Source organism: Physeter macrocephalus, chromosome 14 (genome assembly GCF_002837175.3).
Source record: "Physeter macrocephalus isolate SW-GA chromosome 14, ASM283717v5, whole genome shotgun sequence".
Taxonomy (NCBI): Eukaryota; Metazoa; Chordata; class Mammalia; order Artiodactyla; family Physeteridae; genus Physeter; species Physeter macrocephalus.
In genome coordinates this window covers 113,665,981-113,682,608 of record NC_041227.1, presented here as the reverse complement: position 1 = coordinate 113,682,608, position 16,628 = coordinate 113,665,981, and the positions used below count along the sequence as shown (strand labels likewise).

Here is a 16,628-nt window from a genome sequence, read left to right as displayed (position 1 = left end):
TGGCTCCCTCTTTAGCCATTTTCCAGCCTGTCCCAGTCCCTATCTTTCCCTCTTGTCTCTCTGATTCAGGAGCCAAGTGACAGCTACCCCTGTGCTATTATCTTCCATATAGTAGCATTAAGAGAGAGGGAACATTTTCATATGCCTCAGATCACTTCTCTCTCATTTAGGCTACACGCCTGACCCCAGACATCTGAATTTACCCATCCTCCACCTGCGCATCTCTACTTCTCTTCCCCAGTGTCAGCAACTACTCCCTGCTAACCTGGGGGTTCCTCTCCTGCCTGAAAATTTGTTCAGAAGCAGTCTTGCCGCCTTGAGGAATCAAAAGAGGTGGGGCCACAGATTCAAAGGACAAGGCTAAGGAGAATACAAAAGAGGGAAGGGGGCTGCTGCTGGCATCCTGAGATACTATATCTATATCCCAGTTTAAGGGCCTCTGCAGTCAGGGATGTGGCTTTAAATCACTTGCTAAGAGGCAGCTGTAGTGAAGTGGCTAAGAACTCAAGATTCTGGAGTCTATCTGCCTGGATTTAAATCCCTGCTCGGCCACTTCCTAGTTGTGTGGCCTCAGGCAATTTACTTATCATAACAGCCCTCTGCCTTAGTTTCCCCATCTGTAAAATGGTCTGCCCCAGCCATGGGAACGGTGGTAGTGGTAGTTGTTATAGCTGTAAAATAGAAGTAGCTGCCAATAACTAGGAAATGTAGATTTCTCATAAAAACAGCTGCCAATAACTAGGAAATGTAGATTTCTCATAAAAATCTAGATTTCCATTCCTTTTTGGAAAAGCAGGTCCCCATTGCTTCACGCCAGCAATCAACTAGAGCCGAGCAATGGCTCCCTCTTTAGCCATTTTCCAGCCTGTCCCAGTCCCTATCTTTCCCTCTTGTCTCTCTGATTCAGGAGCCAAGTGACAGCTACCCCTGTGCTATTATCTTCCATATAGTAGCATTAAGAGAGAGGGAACATTTTCATATGCCTCAGATCACTTCTCTCTCATTTAGGCTACACGCCTGACCCCAGACATCTGAATTTACCCATCCTCCACCTGCGCATCTCTACTTCTCTTCCCCAGTGTCAGCAACTACTCCCTGCTAACCTGGGGGTTCCTCTCCTGCCTGAAAATTTGTTCAGAAGCAGTCTTGCCGCCTTGAGGAATCAAAAGAGGTGGGGCCACAGATTCAAAGGACAAGGCTAAGGAGAATACAAAAGAGGGAAGGGGGCTGCTGCTGGCATCCTGAGATACTATATCTATATCCCAGTTTAAGGGCCTCTGCAGTCAGGGATGTGGCTTTAAATCACTTGCTAAGAGGCAGCTGTAGTGAAGTGGCTAAGAACTCAAGATTCTGGAGTCTATCTGCCTGGATTTAAATCCCTGCTCGGCCACTTCCTAGTTGTGTGGCCTCAGGCAATTTACTTATCATAACAGCCCTCTGCCTTAGTTTCCCCATCTGTAAAATGGTCTGCCCCAGCCATGGGAATTAAATGAGGTAATACAATGTGTTTAGAACAGTGCCTGGCACATAGTACGTGCTCACTAATTGCTACCTATCATTCTCAGCTGTGGGGCCCTGGACCGTGAACTCCCTGATGGAAGAGGCTATGTCTAAATTCTCAGCTCCTACCACGGTGTCTGGTGCATAGCAGAGGTTTCTATGCTTCTTGAATGAATGGACTGGAAGGATGAATAAATGCATGAACTAGTTTCACCTAAGGTTCTTTTTCCCCATTTATATAATAGAAATGTTGCTGTGAGCATTAAAAAATAAATAAAAATAAAAAACACTTTTTAAAGCATCGACCTTGCATCCTTTCATATAGCAGACACTTAACACACTTAGTTTCATTCACTTATAATAGTAAATACAATTTACAACCTACTTACCAAGTAACAGGTATTAGCTATACTAAAGCACTTTATATATATATATACTGTCTCATCTCATCCTCATAATATCATATCACAGATACTCTCTTCCCTCTATTACAGATGAGAAGGCTGAAACATGGAGAGGTTAAGAGGCAGAGCTGAGATTAGAAGCCATGTCTGTCTGACCCCACCACCTGTCTCTCCTCTACACTCCACGCACTGCCTTTTCCTCTCTGTTGATCACCTATAAATGATTGTGACCATAAAGAGAAGCAACTGACTTCTTAGCTCCCAGAAGCAGTCTTGGTGACTTTAGTCCCTTAAGAATCAGCTGGTCCCACATTGTTTTCCTTAAAGCCAAGTGCTTCTAAATACCCACTTCCAACAAGGGGCCTAGGTCTCCTCAGGTTTGACATAATCTGGGACCAGCCCTATTGTTTCTACTTCGCATTTATTTTCACTCTGTTTCTTTCCCTTCTTTTCACCAGTATCCATGCTGTACCAGGGCTCTTATTTGGAGTGTAATTAGAACATTTTCTAGTGGAAGTCCTGACTATTATGGCTGGGAGGGACCTTGGAGAGTGTCTGGTTCAATCTGTTTGCTTTTTAGAGGTTTTGAAATCCCCCCCCTCCCAGCTACTGGAGGGGACATGCACAAAGCCGGAGAGAAGTCTGCAGAGCCAGGATCAAAGCCCCAGCTTCCTGCCCTTCTACATAGCTTTCCAGTATGCCAGGTAGGTGGGCAGGCAATGTGGACCAAGGGATTTGGGGAGTTAAAAAAAGAACACTATCTTGTACAAATATATGTAGCAAACAGAAAATACCATCTTCAGTTTTTCTTGATGACACAAGACACATTCAATTCACCTTCCCAAGTAGGAGAGTTAAGACAGTGAAGAAACCCTGATGCTTCCTTCCATTTTGGTATGGGATTTGATCTTGGGATCTTCCAAGTCAGAGGCTGCCGGCTAAAGCCGGGTTAGGCAGCATGAAAATGACCTACATTGGCCACCAGGGGGAGGGGATGAGCACTGGGATGGCTCCATGCAAACAAACACTTTGCAGGTTACTTGGAGGGACTCGTGTCCACTTCTGAAGGACTATTCATGTTGACTACTCTTCTTGGCTCTAAAGGTATTGCAGAAGGGTGGGAAATGTTCAGTGCTTTCCTTTGCAAGGCTGAATTAATATGGGTGTTCTGTAAATGGGAGGAAAGAATCATTTGGTAATTAAGTGTTTCAAGTTTTAGCCAAGTTTTTTTACCCTGACCTTCACAGCCTAGACTTTTCTTTCAGTCTGTAGGAATTCATACGGCACTGAAGAGTTCTTCCTACTGTGTCTGCCTGTGACTTTCCTTCTCTTCTCCCAAATAATAGGCTTTCCTGCACTCCCCTCCCCTTTTCATCTTTTGGTCCTCATTCCCCTCCTAGAAGCATCCTCTGAAGGCTTTCAGTGGGTAGCCCTTGGAAGAGGTCGAAGTAGATAGGCGAAAAAAAAAAAGACGTGGAGGTAGGACCCCTGGATCTTGCTTTCAGCTTTGCCTCTTTGACATAGTATGTCATAAGAAGCCAGTACTTATCTCCTCCCTCATTCCCTGTCTTCTCCATCATTACAGAATCACCAAGAAGATAAAAGCTTCATATCCAGAAAAGTGCGTTGAGCTTTGAAGCAGGCAGGATAAAATAAGATGCCTTCTATGGTCTTTGGCTTTTCATTCTAGCCACCCTTTGAATTTCAGCACAGGGCCGGACGGGATCCTTAGCAAAACTTGGACTAACTAGGGAGGGGAGGGGGCACTCAAGTACTCAAGGGCTTTGCCAGTAAGTGCTGAGAAGGACTGGCCACATTCCCTGGGAACAATAAGAATCTTGCTGACTCAGATGCCACCTTTTATTCTGCTACAAACTGAGGAATTCTGCAAGACTGGAAGATGCAATTTTCAGAGCAGGCTCATGCACAGTCATTTTCTCCACAAAACGCAGTGCATAACTAACAAAGACAAATGGTTCTGGATCTAAATCCCATCTCTACCACTTACTACAAGGGCGACTGTGGGTGAGTAACTAAGTTTCTTTGTACCTCAGTTCCCTCATAAGTAAAGTGAAGATAATAATATTCATCTCATGGGGTTGCTTTAAAGATTAAATGAGTTAATATTTCTAAAGCTCTTAAAGCAGTGTTTGGTTCAAAATAAGGGCTATATTGTAAAATGAAAATACAATGGTGGCATTGGTGTATACAATAAATAACTTATTTAAGTGCCTGGCACATACTAGTGCTTAGTAAACTGTTAGCTCCCTTCCCGCGTCATCCCCAAATGGAAGTTACATTTTTCCCTAGGGTTCATATCTCAAAGAACTTTTCTCAAGCCTAGAAGAGTTTTCCTTCAGGAGGGTGAGAAATAACATCTGGAAATGAAAGAAAAAGAGGCTGGAAAGGGGGTAGGTTACTTGCAGAGGGCTGTGCTGCCAAGAAAAACAGCAGTGTCTTACTGTAGGGATTCTCCAGACAAAGGAAGAAAGGTTATCAAGAGAAGGATCCAAAGATGGGGAAGGGGGAGGTGGAGAGAGTTGTGCGATTCCCAGGGATCTCTTGTATCTAAGGGACAGCTCCCTGGGGGCACCGGGTTTGGGAAATCGAGGGAGGTCAGGAAGTGAGGGTGCACACAAAGGGCGACCCGGGTTCGTGAGAAAAGCTAGGACAGGAGGGGAGTAAGGAGCTGGGAAAAGAAGGGTCGGTGTGTGAGAAAGGTCCTGGCATGGGGGTCTTGAGGATGAGAAAAGGGTGTGAGAATATTTTAGCAGTGAACTCAGTATGGGGCGTGGAAGAGGGTGAGCAATACCTAGACCTGCTGAGAAGCGGTGGGCTATGGAGCCGAGAGGAAGCGGGTGCGGACGGCCTTTGCCACCTGGTAGAACGCCACCAGGGAGGGCAGAGGGGGTAGCCCTGAGGAACTGGGCACCGTGGGGGACAAGGGGGACATGTAGAACCTGGTTTTCGGAAGCCGCGGCCTGGGGACAGCACCGAGCTTTGGGGCGCTCTTACCCGCGATTTTTACTCTCCCGTCTCGCCCTCGCTCTGACGCCCGTACCGCTCGCAACCACACTTGTGGGTCCCCTGCTCGAAGGATTAAGGAGACACGCTCCCATTGGCTGCCAGACAACCCGTAACCCCAACCTGCGCCCCTCCTAATTTGGGGTCCGCCCGACCCTCCTATTTGCATATAGGGCTTTCCAGGCCTTCGACTGGCCCCTGCGGTAGGCTGACATGCGCACCCCTCCCGCTCCCCAATTAACCGCTCGGAGAAGGAAGCGCCCGAGGTCGTCCCGGGAGACGCCAAGGACGCGGGGACGCCGGGCCGCGCTCCCGGCGCGCGAGGCACGACTACCGCTCACCCTACGCAGGTCCCCGCCCTCCCCGGTCCGCCCCGCCCCCGCTCCCGCGTCCGTCCGGGCCCGGGCCGTCGGGGCGTCGTGCGCAGGCGCGGCTGGAACGTCCGGGCTGGCGCAGATCAGCAAGTCTACCTCCCGAGCTCAGGCGGCGCGGGTGTCGCCGAGCTAGGGGCGCTTTGCCGTTCGGGCCTCTGCGGAGGATAAAAAGCCAAAATCGGGAGCAGGAGGCGCCTTGCGGAGAGCACTGGATTGATACCTAAGTCAAGATCTCAGGTTGCTTGTGTAACCTCAGGCAGCTGACGTGACCTGAGGCCTCGCTTCTTTAGCAGTAAAATGGATATCACAAACCTGTGATGAACAGCTCAGGCTTATTAAATCATGACATCTCCTCATTGTGTGGGGGGGTCCTGGCCCTTGCACTGAACTGGCCAATAAGAGAGGGCCATCCAGGGTACAGGGGTCTTGGCTTCTCGAAGCAACACCTTGACTGTCCTCAGGTGGAGAATCAGAGTAGTGACTGGATTTAAATAATTGTGGTTTCCTAACGTTTCCACCTGTCTAAACTCAGAGTCCTGCCTGCAAAGGATTGGCAGCCAGTAGGGATGTTTCTGCCTGGGTTGATTCAGGATTGGTGAAAGATTGAACAAAGGATAGATGTTAAGGTCTTGAACCATATTGATTTGGAGAAACTCCCTTATGGATTGAGCCAAGGAGTCTTGCTGCCTGTGTCCATCCCTCTTCATTCTTGAAATTCTTCCAGATGCTTAACTTGATGCCACTGAAATGTAACTGCTCCTGTAAAAAAAAATCATTTAGTCCCAAGGAGTAAGATTTATGTAAGATTTGGATCATTACTCTCTACTGAGGGTAGAGCTCTTTTCCAGCAGTTGAGGGGAGACATGTAAAAAGGAGAAACAAGGCCATCTCAGAAAACCTGTAGACGAAACAACTAAGGGAAGAGGCAAAATCCACATCTCTGATGTGAAGCATGTTGGTAGTTAGTCCAGGAGTGTTTCTTAGAGCATGTAAGCTTTTAGCAGATTCATTGGGAACATTCTGGTCAGTGACTATGCCCAGGACTTCATGCTATGCTGTGATAGGATATTGGAGAAACAGCAGGTGAAGGGACTAAAAAAACCCTTCAGGATGGTTTTTACTTTAAGGTGGAAACATTTGAGCTACAGCAGATGCAGAAAGAAATCTTATCTGAACTTCGCTTATCTGAATAATGCAGAGGTTTAAAAGAGCCAGCAGTTACAACCCAGAAACACCCCCACCCCTCCAGGGAGACCTCCAGTCAGGGAGGCACCATCCCGGGATACACGGATATTCCAAAAAAACTGTCTAAATAAGTTTCATCAGAGCCTTCCATCCTTTGAAGCCTTGAACACCCCCCCACACACACTTATTAAACTGATGTATAAACCTTAATTCCTAGCTATTGGGGGAGTTACTCACTCTTGACTGCTCTCGTATGCATATAAACTGTTACCTTTCAGACATAAATTGGTAGAGGAAAAGATTTCCTGCCAACACAGGACACCGCCCCTTTACCTGCTGATCTGCCCAGGCAGGAGGATAGAGGCAAAGACATAGCTTAACCCGAAGCAGACACTGAAATCCCGCTACGTGGTACTTAAATTCACACTGTAGGGCCCATCTGCTGCTCTTCCAGAAAACTCTCTGCTGTCCTGTCCTCTTCCCTCTTCCCTTTTCCCTCTTCCCTCCAGGTGGCCCTAGGTCATCTTGCCCTTCCCCCCTCCAGGGCCTTGGGGACCCAGGTGACCATCATCGACTGGTCACTCAGCAGATGCTTCCCTAAAACCAACTGTCCCAGCTTGGTTCCCCTCCCCCATCCTGCCTCTTTCTTTCCCCAGTGTCCAACCAATCTGCTCTGGCAAGCTCACACTTTGGTCTCTGGTTCCTGTGGAGTGATATTGTGATGGAAATGAGGGAGAGGATGCAGGAGGGAGTTGCAAAGATTTACAGCTTCCAGAGGGCTTCCATTAAAATCCCTGACAACGGGTTATTTATGAGAAGGTTGGCTGCAGTGGGAGCTAATAGGCCAGAGCCTGGCACTGGTGTCCTTTCAGGGGTGATGACAAGAACAAACACAGGGTGAATAGTAGAGCTGCCCCCACTATAGAACAAAGCAGGCTTCGACCCCATTGGGCATCCTCTCCAGGGCCAGAAAGTGACAGCCAGGAAATCAGAGAGCATCCACGATTTGTAGCAGACAAACCAGAAACAGAAAAATCCACATGACAAATAACTGAGGGGTTTTCTGAGCCTGGGTGTGAAGGTTGAAGCAGTGTGTTGGAGGGTCCTTCCAGTCGTTGCAAAATGTGAACTATGTCCCCTCCTCTGAGCTCCAACTCAGAGGAAAGAGTGTGTGAAAAAATACAGGTCTGAAACTTTTGTTTTCACTTTTTGTTCCTAAGGCACCCACCTGACTAAATAAATAGTAAGACAATAACAAAACCCTCAGAAGGTTGTTTACTCTATAGTTGACACACTCTGTTTCTCAGTTTGAGATGCTTCCTTTAAGTAATTAATGAAAAAAGAGAAAGTCCTGCTTTTGCTCCCCTGAACCAAGGTCCCGCCCACCTAGAAGCCCTCTCTTCCTGTGCCAGTCAAAAGAAAGTCCTGGTATATGTACCAGGGATGAAGTAGGGAGTTGAAATGCTGCAGTGTATTAGGGAATGTTATAGAACTGTGTCCAATCACAGAATCAGAAGTCTTGTTAAATCAGAAGAGATCTTAAAGACCCTGGTATTTCTCTTGTTTTCAGATGAGGAAAGTGAGGCCCAGAAAAATATGGTGGCTTGGCCAAGGCCATGCAGGGTTTCATAGAGAACTGCTCCTTCCTTCACACATTCTTAGTATTGTTATTGGTGAAATAGAAACAGAAGTTGCTGTCCAGCACCTCTTTTGACGTCTCCCATTTTGGTATGTATCTGGTGGGGCTGAGAGAGCCCCTGGGAATGAGGTTACTTGACGAGGGCAATGGAGCTTCCAGGCTTCTGGGTTTTCTTTGGTTTTTTTGTTTTGTTTTTAAATTTATTTATTTTATTTATTTTTGGCTGCGTTGGGCCTTTGTTGCTGCGCAGGCTTTCTCTAGTTGCCGCGAGCAGGAGCTGCTCTTCGTTGCGGTGCACAGGCTTCTCATCGCGGTGGCTTCTCCTGTTGCAGAGCACGGGCTCTAGTTGCGTGGGCTTCAGTAGTTGTGGCTCGTGGGCTCTAGAGCGCAGGCTCAGTAGTTGTGGTGCTCGGGCTTGCTCCACGGCATGTGGGATCTTCCTGGACCAGGGCTTGAACCATGTCCCCTGCGTTGGCAGGCAGATTCTTAACCAATGCACCACCAGGGAAGCTCTCCAGGCTTCTGTTTTTATCTTGTCCTTCTTCATCTTCCCTCTGCCTTCTGGGGAAAACAGCTTTCCTTGAAAGGAGCTATTCATGGTTGTTTTTAGGGCACCCTTTTCTTGGCATAGATGCTCTTAGAAACAAGTTCCATAGAAAGTGCCCTGACTGCAGCTGAAATAACAGGCACATTACTTGAACAATTTCTATGTGCAAGGCAGTTTGCTGGGTGCCATGGGAGACACCCAGACACATGCATTTATAAGTGCACTGCATGTAGCAAAGGATCCTCTGCAAAGTTGCCTTTTTATTTTTCTTCAAAGTGCTTGGAACACTCATTTCCCACCAACACTTCTTTTTGGTGGGCCAAACAATATTTATGTGTGTGACATGGGTATATAGTATGGATTCCTCTCACTTACACATTGCTATCATTTTATAGGGTAAAAATAGTAATGATAGTCAAATTCAAGAATTACAAAGCAGTTAAATAGATGCAGAATCTTTGCTTTTTAAAAGTTGTTTAGGGAATTCCCTGGCATTCCAGTGGCTAGGACTCTGTGCTTCCACTTGCAGGGGCATGGGTTCAACCCCTGGTCAGGGAACTAAGATCCCACATGCTGCACAGCACAGCCAAAAAAGAATATAAATAAATAAATAAAGTTTGTTTAATGCATAACCTAAATATTCAATGGTTAGAGAATGGGGAAGTAAACTGTGGTAGAATCACTTATGTAACAACAACCAAAAAAAGAAAAAAAACCAATCATTATGAAGTTTTACAGCAGTATAAAAGAGTTTTTTACCTAACAGTAGTAAGTGAAAAATAATTTTATAAAGTCTATGACTATAATTATGTCAAACATGTATTTGTTTGCATTAAAATTTTGAAATACTAAGAGAATGTTCACCAAAGACGGTAAAACTGGGGCTTCCCTGGTGGCACAGTGGTTAAGAATCCACCTGCCAATGCAGGGGACACGGGTTCGAGCCCTGGTCTGGGAAGATCCCACATGCCGCGGAGCAACTAAGCCCGTGGGCCACAACTCCTGAAGCCTGGGCGCCTAGAGCCAGTGCTCTGCGAGAAGAGAAGCCACTGCAGTGAGAAGCCTGCACACTGTAACGAAGAGCAGCTGCCGCTCGCCGCAACTAGAGAAAGCCCGCGCGCAGCAACAAAGATCCAATGCAGCCCAAAATAAACAAAATAAAATAAATTAATTAAAAAACAAAACAAAACCAAAAAACGGTAAAACCATGACTCATATTGGTATAAAAGTGAATGCATGTTAAAGATGTTATTTAACTTATTCACTGAAGATAGATAGATCATTCAGCTGGTTCAAAAAAAAGCAGCACAATTTGTCTGATAAAAAGAATTGCCAACACAAATAATCAATAACCAAACTATAATAGGAATATAAAAGAGTTGTATTTGAGCCAACCAGGAGACAGCCTCTCAGATAACTCTGAGGAACTGCTCTGGAGAAGCATGGTTTTCAGCACAGTTTTATATCTTGTCAGAACAAAGAACATCAAACAAGTCAGGGATACATTCCTTCAAGGTTTCCAGGAAAAAAAAAAAAAAACAGATCAACATGTACACAGCAAGTCAGTATGGCCTTAGCACCTGGGAAGGGAGTCTTATCATCAGAAGAGTACCAGCATTGGTGTCCCAGGAACTTTATTCTTAACATGGATATTCTTTTTTTTTTATTTTTTAATTTTTTTTTTTTAACATGGATATTCTTTACTTCTGGTCAATGTCCCCTTTTCTTTGATGAGTAAAGCAGGTGCATAATATATGTTTGATAGGCCACAAACAGTCTGCATTAGTTAGCATAAAATTCAACTTAAATCATCTATAAGCCAGAATGACTTCCCCATACCTCTATATGTGAAAATTTCTTCCATTATTTCCCCCTTTTGATCGTAAATCTTTTGATAGAAAGCACCGATAATCAAAATATTTGTCCCTCAATTCCAGGGCGGTTGCTGCCTGCCCTGGGTCCATCGTGTCCCTCAGTGCTAGGCCTCCTTTTTTGTTTGTTTGTTTATATATGTATAGAGATTTCCCTAGTTATCTACATTGGGGAGAAACTAAGCAGACATAGTGAACAGAATAGAGGTAAATGCTGATGGGGAAACATTTTATAGGCTATCAAATTTATCAATTATATCAAATTGTCATACAAACATTGTACACGTGCTTTTAGCAGTAGGCTTAAAGAAAGCAGTGATACATGTCATGAATAGCTTGATAGCTAGGAAAAGAACCATAATACATACTATGACAATGATTCAGATAATTGTCTATAAAGCAAAGTGGAAAAATTATCTGTTCCTAAGGGGAGCCAACTAGATAGATCATTTAAAAGGCCAGTTTTTCTTACATCTTATAACCATTTTGCCTTTTGGGAAATCTTTTCTAGGTATGTCTCTACTTCTCCAGAGGTATCAGTATAAGTGCAACAAGTGGTATGAGCAATAACACAAATACCTCCTTGGTCAGCCAGTAGAAAATCTAAGGCAACTCTGTCATCTAATGCTATGTGGGCTAAGGAGTTTAGGGATGTCTTTTGTGCAGCAGTGCTTTTTGCAGTCTCTGGCTATTTGATCAATGGTGGCTGATAGATTTCTGATTACATATAGTCCTGCACTAGGAATTAAGATTCCCAAAAGATTTTGCCACGTGGTATCTTGGTATCCTGCTAACGTGGATCTCTTGACTCTGTAATGGGAAGAGAAAAGAAGTTCATCTGTTTCCTTGTGTATAGACAGTGGGGTAACGTAATGTCCCAATAAGCAAAAACCTCCTATCTGCCAGCTATTAAGACATTTATGTGCCCATCCTTGGGAAGGTGGGTCAATTCCAATACCACTTATGAGACAAAACCTGGAGGGGCACAAGTGATCCCTCCTAGAGTGCTCTCATTGATAACCTCATTAACTGGAAGTTTTTGTTAACAGGGTATTAAACCATGGGTCATTTCTCTTGCAGGCTTTCCAAAAGCCATCAATATGGTATTTGACATAAGGGAGTTATGGGCATAATTTACTTATTTTTTTCTCTTTAAGACATTTGTTTATTAAGTAAGGGATGGAGTGAAGGGGTCCTAGGGCAAGTTGTGTCCAGTCTCTAAGGATTGAGGACAGTATCAGACAAGGGATGGACACATTAATATGTTGAAGAATTTGAACCTGAAAGGTTAGGCCAGAGGGAGGTAGGTCTAGGTAAATGGTAATGTTAGGAACATCTTAAAAGTTGGTGACAGGAATTATGAGGGACCTATATTGATCTTGTATTGACTGGGGAATTTGATGACAGATCCAACAATTGGTTAGATTACCCCAGTAGCTATACTCTGTGACAACTTTACTAAAGAATTTTCTTTCCATCCTGAATATTGGGGCAAAAGTATAGCTAGAAGTAAAACAATAATTTTCAATTTTGATAGGGAGACAAACATTTGGTAAACAGTACAATTGAATTAGTAGGATGAGTCTTACAAGCCTGGTTCGGATTCTTCGGTCAGCAGTCTACCACCGATGTTGTATTCTTCTTGTCCTGGTGTGGGTGTTGTTTAAGTCAGCAATCCTTTGTATAGACGAGTCCAGTACAGAAGGCCTTCTTAAGTGGGAAATATGAATTTAAGAGTAAATTCCCTTCATTTTCACTGTGTGTGAGCTACTTAAGTATACCTGATAAGCGTCCTTCCAAATAAGTTGGAGGGAGACCTTTAAATGATATCTTTTCCGGTATGCGTAATCCCCTGGCTGCAGGACATGGAGCATCTGATCTTCATCCAAACAAAGTTTACTATGATCAGCTTCAGAAACAATCTTAGGGGCTTTCCTGGTGGTCCAGTGTTAAGAATCCACCTTCCAGTGCAGGGGACACGGGTTCAATCCATGGTCAGGGAACTAAGATCCCACATGCTGCGGGGCAAATAAGCCCTCATGCTGCAACTACTGAGCCCACACACTCTGGACCCTGTACGCCACAACCAGAGAGCCTGTGCGCCACAACTGAGCCCATGCACTCTGAAGTCCGAATGCCACAACTAGAGAGCCTGTGCACTGCAACTACTGAGCCTGCGTGCTCTGGAGCCTGAATGCCACAACTAGAGAGCCCATGCACCGCAACTACTGAGCCCCAGCACTATGGAGCCTGTGCCACAACTAGAGAGAAGCTCACGCGCCACAGTGAAAGATCCCACATACCACAAGTAAGACCCAATGCAGCCATAAATAAATAAATAAATAAATAATTTTACAAAAAGAAAAAAAAGAAACAATCTTAGAATATCCTTTTAATAATTTAATTAAACTTTACAATAATGTAACATAGCAACAAAGAGATTATCTTAGATGTAGGAAGTATATACAAAACCTCAATATCCATAAAGGTATATTATTGAACCATAATTTTTCTTTCTAAATTATCCTCATTTATACCAAATGTAGTCAAGTTAAGATTAATTTGTTTGCAAAATAAGTCTGGTTTCAATAAACTTGGCATGATTATTTACCTAAGTGTAATTGATCATATAGCCTCTCTTAAACTTGTCTTTGCTGGAACTTTTTAAAGGCATCTCAAGGCCAGGAAATCCATGCCAAGCACTTGGCCATCAGATTCCACCTGCAATAACTACAGGTTTAAGTGGATTCCTCCCTTCTCGGGGGTCCAAAATATCTTGAAGTTCTTGCATCTGCCAGGAAGTGGCCTTCCTTATTCACTTGGAAAGGCTGCTGAGAACCTAAGAGTTTCCAAATTCTGGAGGGATCAGATAGAAAGAAAAAATAAATGCTTCAGTTCTGCTTATAAAGGTATAATTTACCAAACTGCTGTAAGCCATACTTAGCTTAAGGGGAAAAGTTCCCTTATATCTGGAAAACAAAGATTAAAAGCCACTAATATTTCAGATAAAAAGTCACAAAAATCATAATCATATTTACCAATTAGTCAAATCCCATGTAGTTGATTTTTGTTCTGCTTGAGTTTAGTTTTTCCCTTAGTTTTGTTGACCATGCCTGGTGACTGAGGATGATAGTGACAGTAATAATTTTAAGAAGTTTGTAAGGTTTTTTTTAAGATTCCTATGATTGGGAATTCCCTAGAGGTCCAGTGGTTAGGGCTCTGTGCTTCCACTGCAGGGGGCACGGGTTTGATGCCCAGTTGGGGAACTAAGATCCCGCATGCCATGTGGCATGGTCAAAAAATAAAAAAATTTTATTTTTAAAAATAAAAGGTAAAAAGAAAACTCCTATGATTTGCCCAGTGAAGTGGGTGCCTTGATCACTGGACACTGTGGAAAGCATACCCCACATGGAAAATACATTTTCTAACAGTTTCTTTGTCCTTGGGAGGATGTCAGCTTTGCAGCAAGGGAAGGTTTTAACCCATCAAACAAAAAGGGGGTTGCCAGGGAGCCAGGAAGAGCCAAGCAGCTGTATTGGGTTTCCCGTAGCCCCAACTGTTTAATTTACAGCTATTGTTTACCCATCTTAATTTCTCTGATTTGGGAGCAGACTGTTGTCATGTTACAAAGACATCAAGATGGCAAAAGTCTGACAGCAAGTGGTTCATTTTTGCAAAAGCAGAATGGACTTTATCTACACATGCCATAATCTTTACAGATTCTGTTGTTGTTGCCTTTGTATGAAAGTCAACTAGAGCATTTCCCTAATACTCCGGTTCAGTCCCTTTAGTGTGAGCCTCAATTTTGATGACAAATGACATTTTTATGTGAGGACATATAAGACTTCCAGGAGGGACTTCCCTGGTGGTCCATTGGTAAAGAATCCACCTTCCAATGCAGGGGACACAGGTTCGATCCCTGGTCAGGGTACTAAGATCCCACATGCCACAGGGCAACTAAGCCCGCCAGCCACAACTACTGAGCTTGTGCGCCTCAACAAGAGAGCCTGCGTGCTGCAAACTACAAAGCTAACGCTCCCTGGAGCCCGCATGCCACAACTAGAGAGAGAAACCCACACATCACAACTAGAGAGAAGCCCCTGCACCACAATGAAGACCCCACATGCCACAACTAAGACCTGAAGTAGCCAAAAAAAAAAAAAAACTTCCAGGAATTTCACATAATTTCTGGAACGTTTTTAATATATATTTATATAGGCATAACATAAAGAAGGCTTAATGTTACCTTTTATTTGACAATGCTTCCCATGTAATCTAACATACCAAATAAGCCCAATTAGTTTAATATCTCCCTTTGAGACACTTTAGGACAAAATTACTTTCCTTTCCCTTAACAAAATTCATTTCCATTCCTCATACAATTTTTTTCTGGCTGCATTGGGTCTTCGTTGCTGCATGCAGGCTTTCTCTAGTTGCGGCGAGCAGGGGCTACTCTTCATTGCGGTGCGCGGGCTTCTCATTGTGGTGGCTTCTCTTGTTGCAGAGCATGGGCTCTACACACGCGGGCGTCAGTAGTTGCAGCACATGGTCTCAGTAATTGTGGCGCACGGGCTTGGTGGCTCCGTGGCATGCGGGATCTTCCCAGACCAGTGATCGAACCCATGTCCCCTGCATTGGCAGCTGGATTCTTAACCACTGCGCAACCAGGGAAGTCCCTCCTCATACCTTCTTTTACTAAAAACACAAACTTATTTTCCTTGTATACTGAAATGTTTCCCATATTATTTCTAGTAGCTTTAATTACATATGTATTATAATTTTTAGCCCTTAAAAAACCTTAGTTGCTAGATTAAGAAACCAAGAAGCAAGCAGCTAAACTGTTTGCCATACCAACATTTCCTGATTGGCAAACTTATGAATATATTCCCAAACCTCTAGAAACATACATTTTCTCTTCCAATAAACCCAAACATCTAAGAAGACAAAGTAGGTAAACTTAGACTTGCTTAGCAATTAATGTTTTAGTATTTTATCTTAATTGGAAATGATCTGGATATTCAATTAGTTCCATTATTTAAATTAATTTAGCAAAACCCAAAAATCTGGAGAACCTATTTTTAAGTAGACATACCAGGGAGATCCCTGGTGGTCTAGTGGTTAGGATTCTGGGCTTTCACTGCTGTGACCTGATCAGGGAACTGAGATCCTACAAACAGCGTGGTGTGGCCAAAAAAAAAATTGACATACCGTAAAATGTAATTATTCTCGGGACTTCCCTGGTGGCACAGTGGTTAAGGATCCGCCTGCCAATGCAAGGGACACGGGTTTGAGCCCTGATCCAGGAAGATCCCACCTGCCATGGAGCAACTAAGCCCGTGTGCCACAACTACTGAGCCTGCATGCCACAACTACTGAAGCCTGTGTGCCTAGAGCCTGATCTCTGCAACAAGAGAAGCCACTGCAATGAGAAGCCCGTCCACTGCAACAAAGAGTAGCCCCCGCTCGCCACAACTAGAGAAACCCCACGAGCAGCAACAAAGACCCAACACAGCCAAAAATAAATAAATTAAAATTAATTAATTTTTTTTTTTTTTTTTTTGTGGTGTGCTGGCCTCTCACTGTTGTGGCCTCTCCCGTTGCGGGGCACAGGCTCCAGACACACAGGCTCAGTGGTCATGGCTCACAGGCCCAGCCGCTCCGCAGCATGTGGGATCTTCCCGCACCGGGGCATGAACCTGTGTCCCCTGCATCGGCAGGCGGACTCTCAACCACTGCGCCACCAGGGAAGCCCTAATTAATTTTTTTTTAAATGTAATTATTCTTAATCACCTAAAAACTCTTATCCTATTTGTCTCTATTTTATTACTTATGAAAATATCATCATACCAAGTTAATTTTCTTGTTGACAAGTTTTATAACAGAGATAAGTTTATTGACTTTCAGTAAACCCAGGCACATTAAAAGTATTATACTTAGGGCTTCCCTGGTGGCGCAGTGGTTGCGCGTCCGCCTGCCGATGCAGGGGAACCGGGTTCGCGCCCCGGTCTGGGAGGATCCCACATGCCGCGGAGCGGCTGGGCCCGTGAGCCATGGCTGCTGCGCCTGCGCGTCCGGAGCCTGTGC

General features: G+C 44.4%; 1 long non-coding RNA gene across 1 annotated transcript; it reads right to left on the bottom strand.

The window, feature by feature from the left end:
* Positions 1-11,205: 11,205 nt before the first annotated feature.
* On the bottom strand, positions 11,206-13,378 carry LOC114487797 (uncharacterized). The gene is made up of 3 exons (XR_003683226.1): positions 13,156-13,378; positions 12,134-12,254; positions 11,206-11,354 (listed from the first exon to the last, which is right to left on the bottom strand). It is a non-coding gene; the product is annotated as an uncharacterized lncRNA (long non-coding RNA).
* Positions 13,379-16,628: the final 3,250 nt, after the last annotated feature.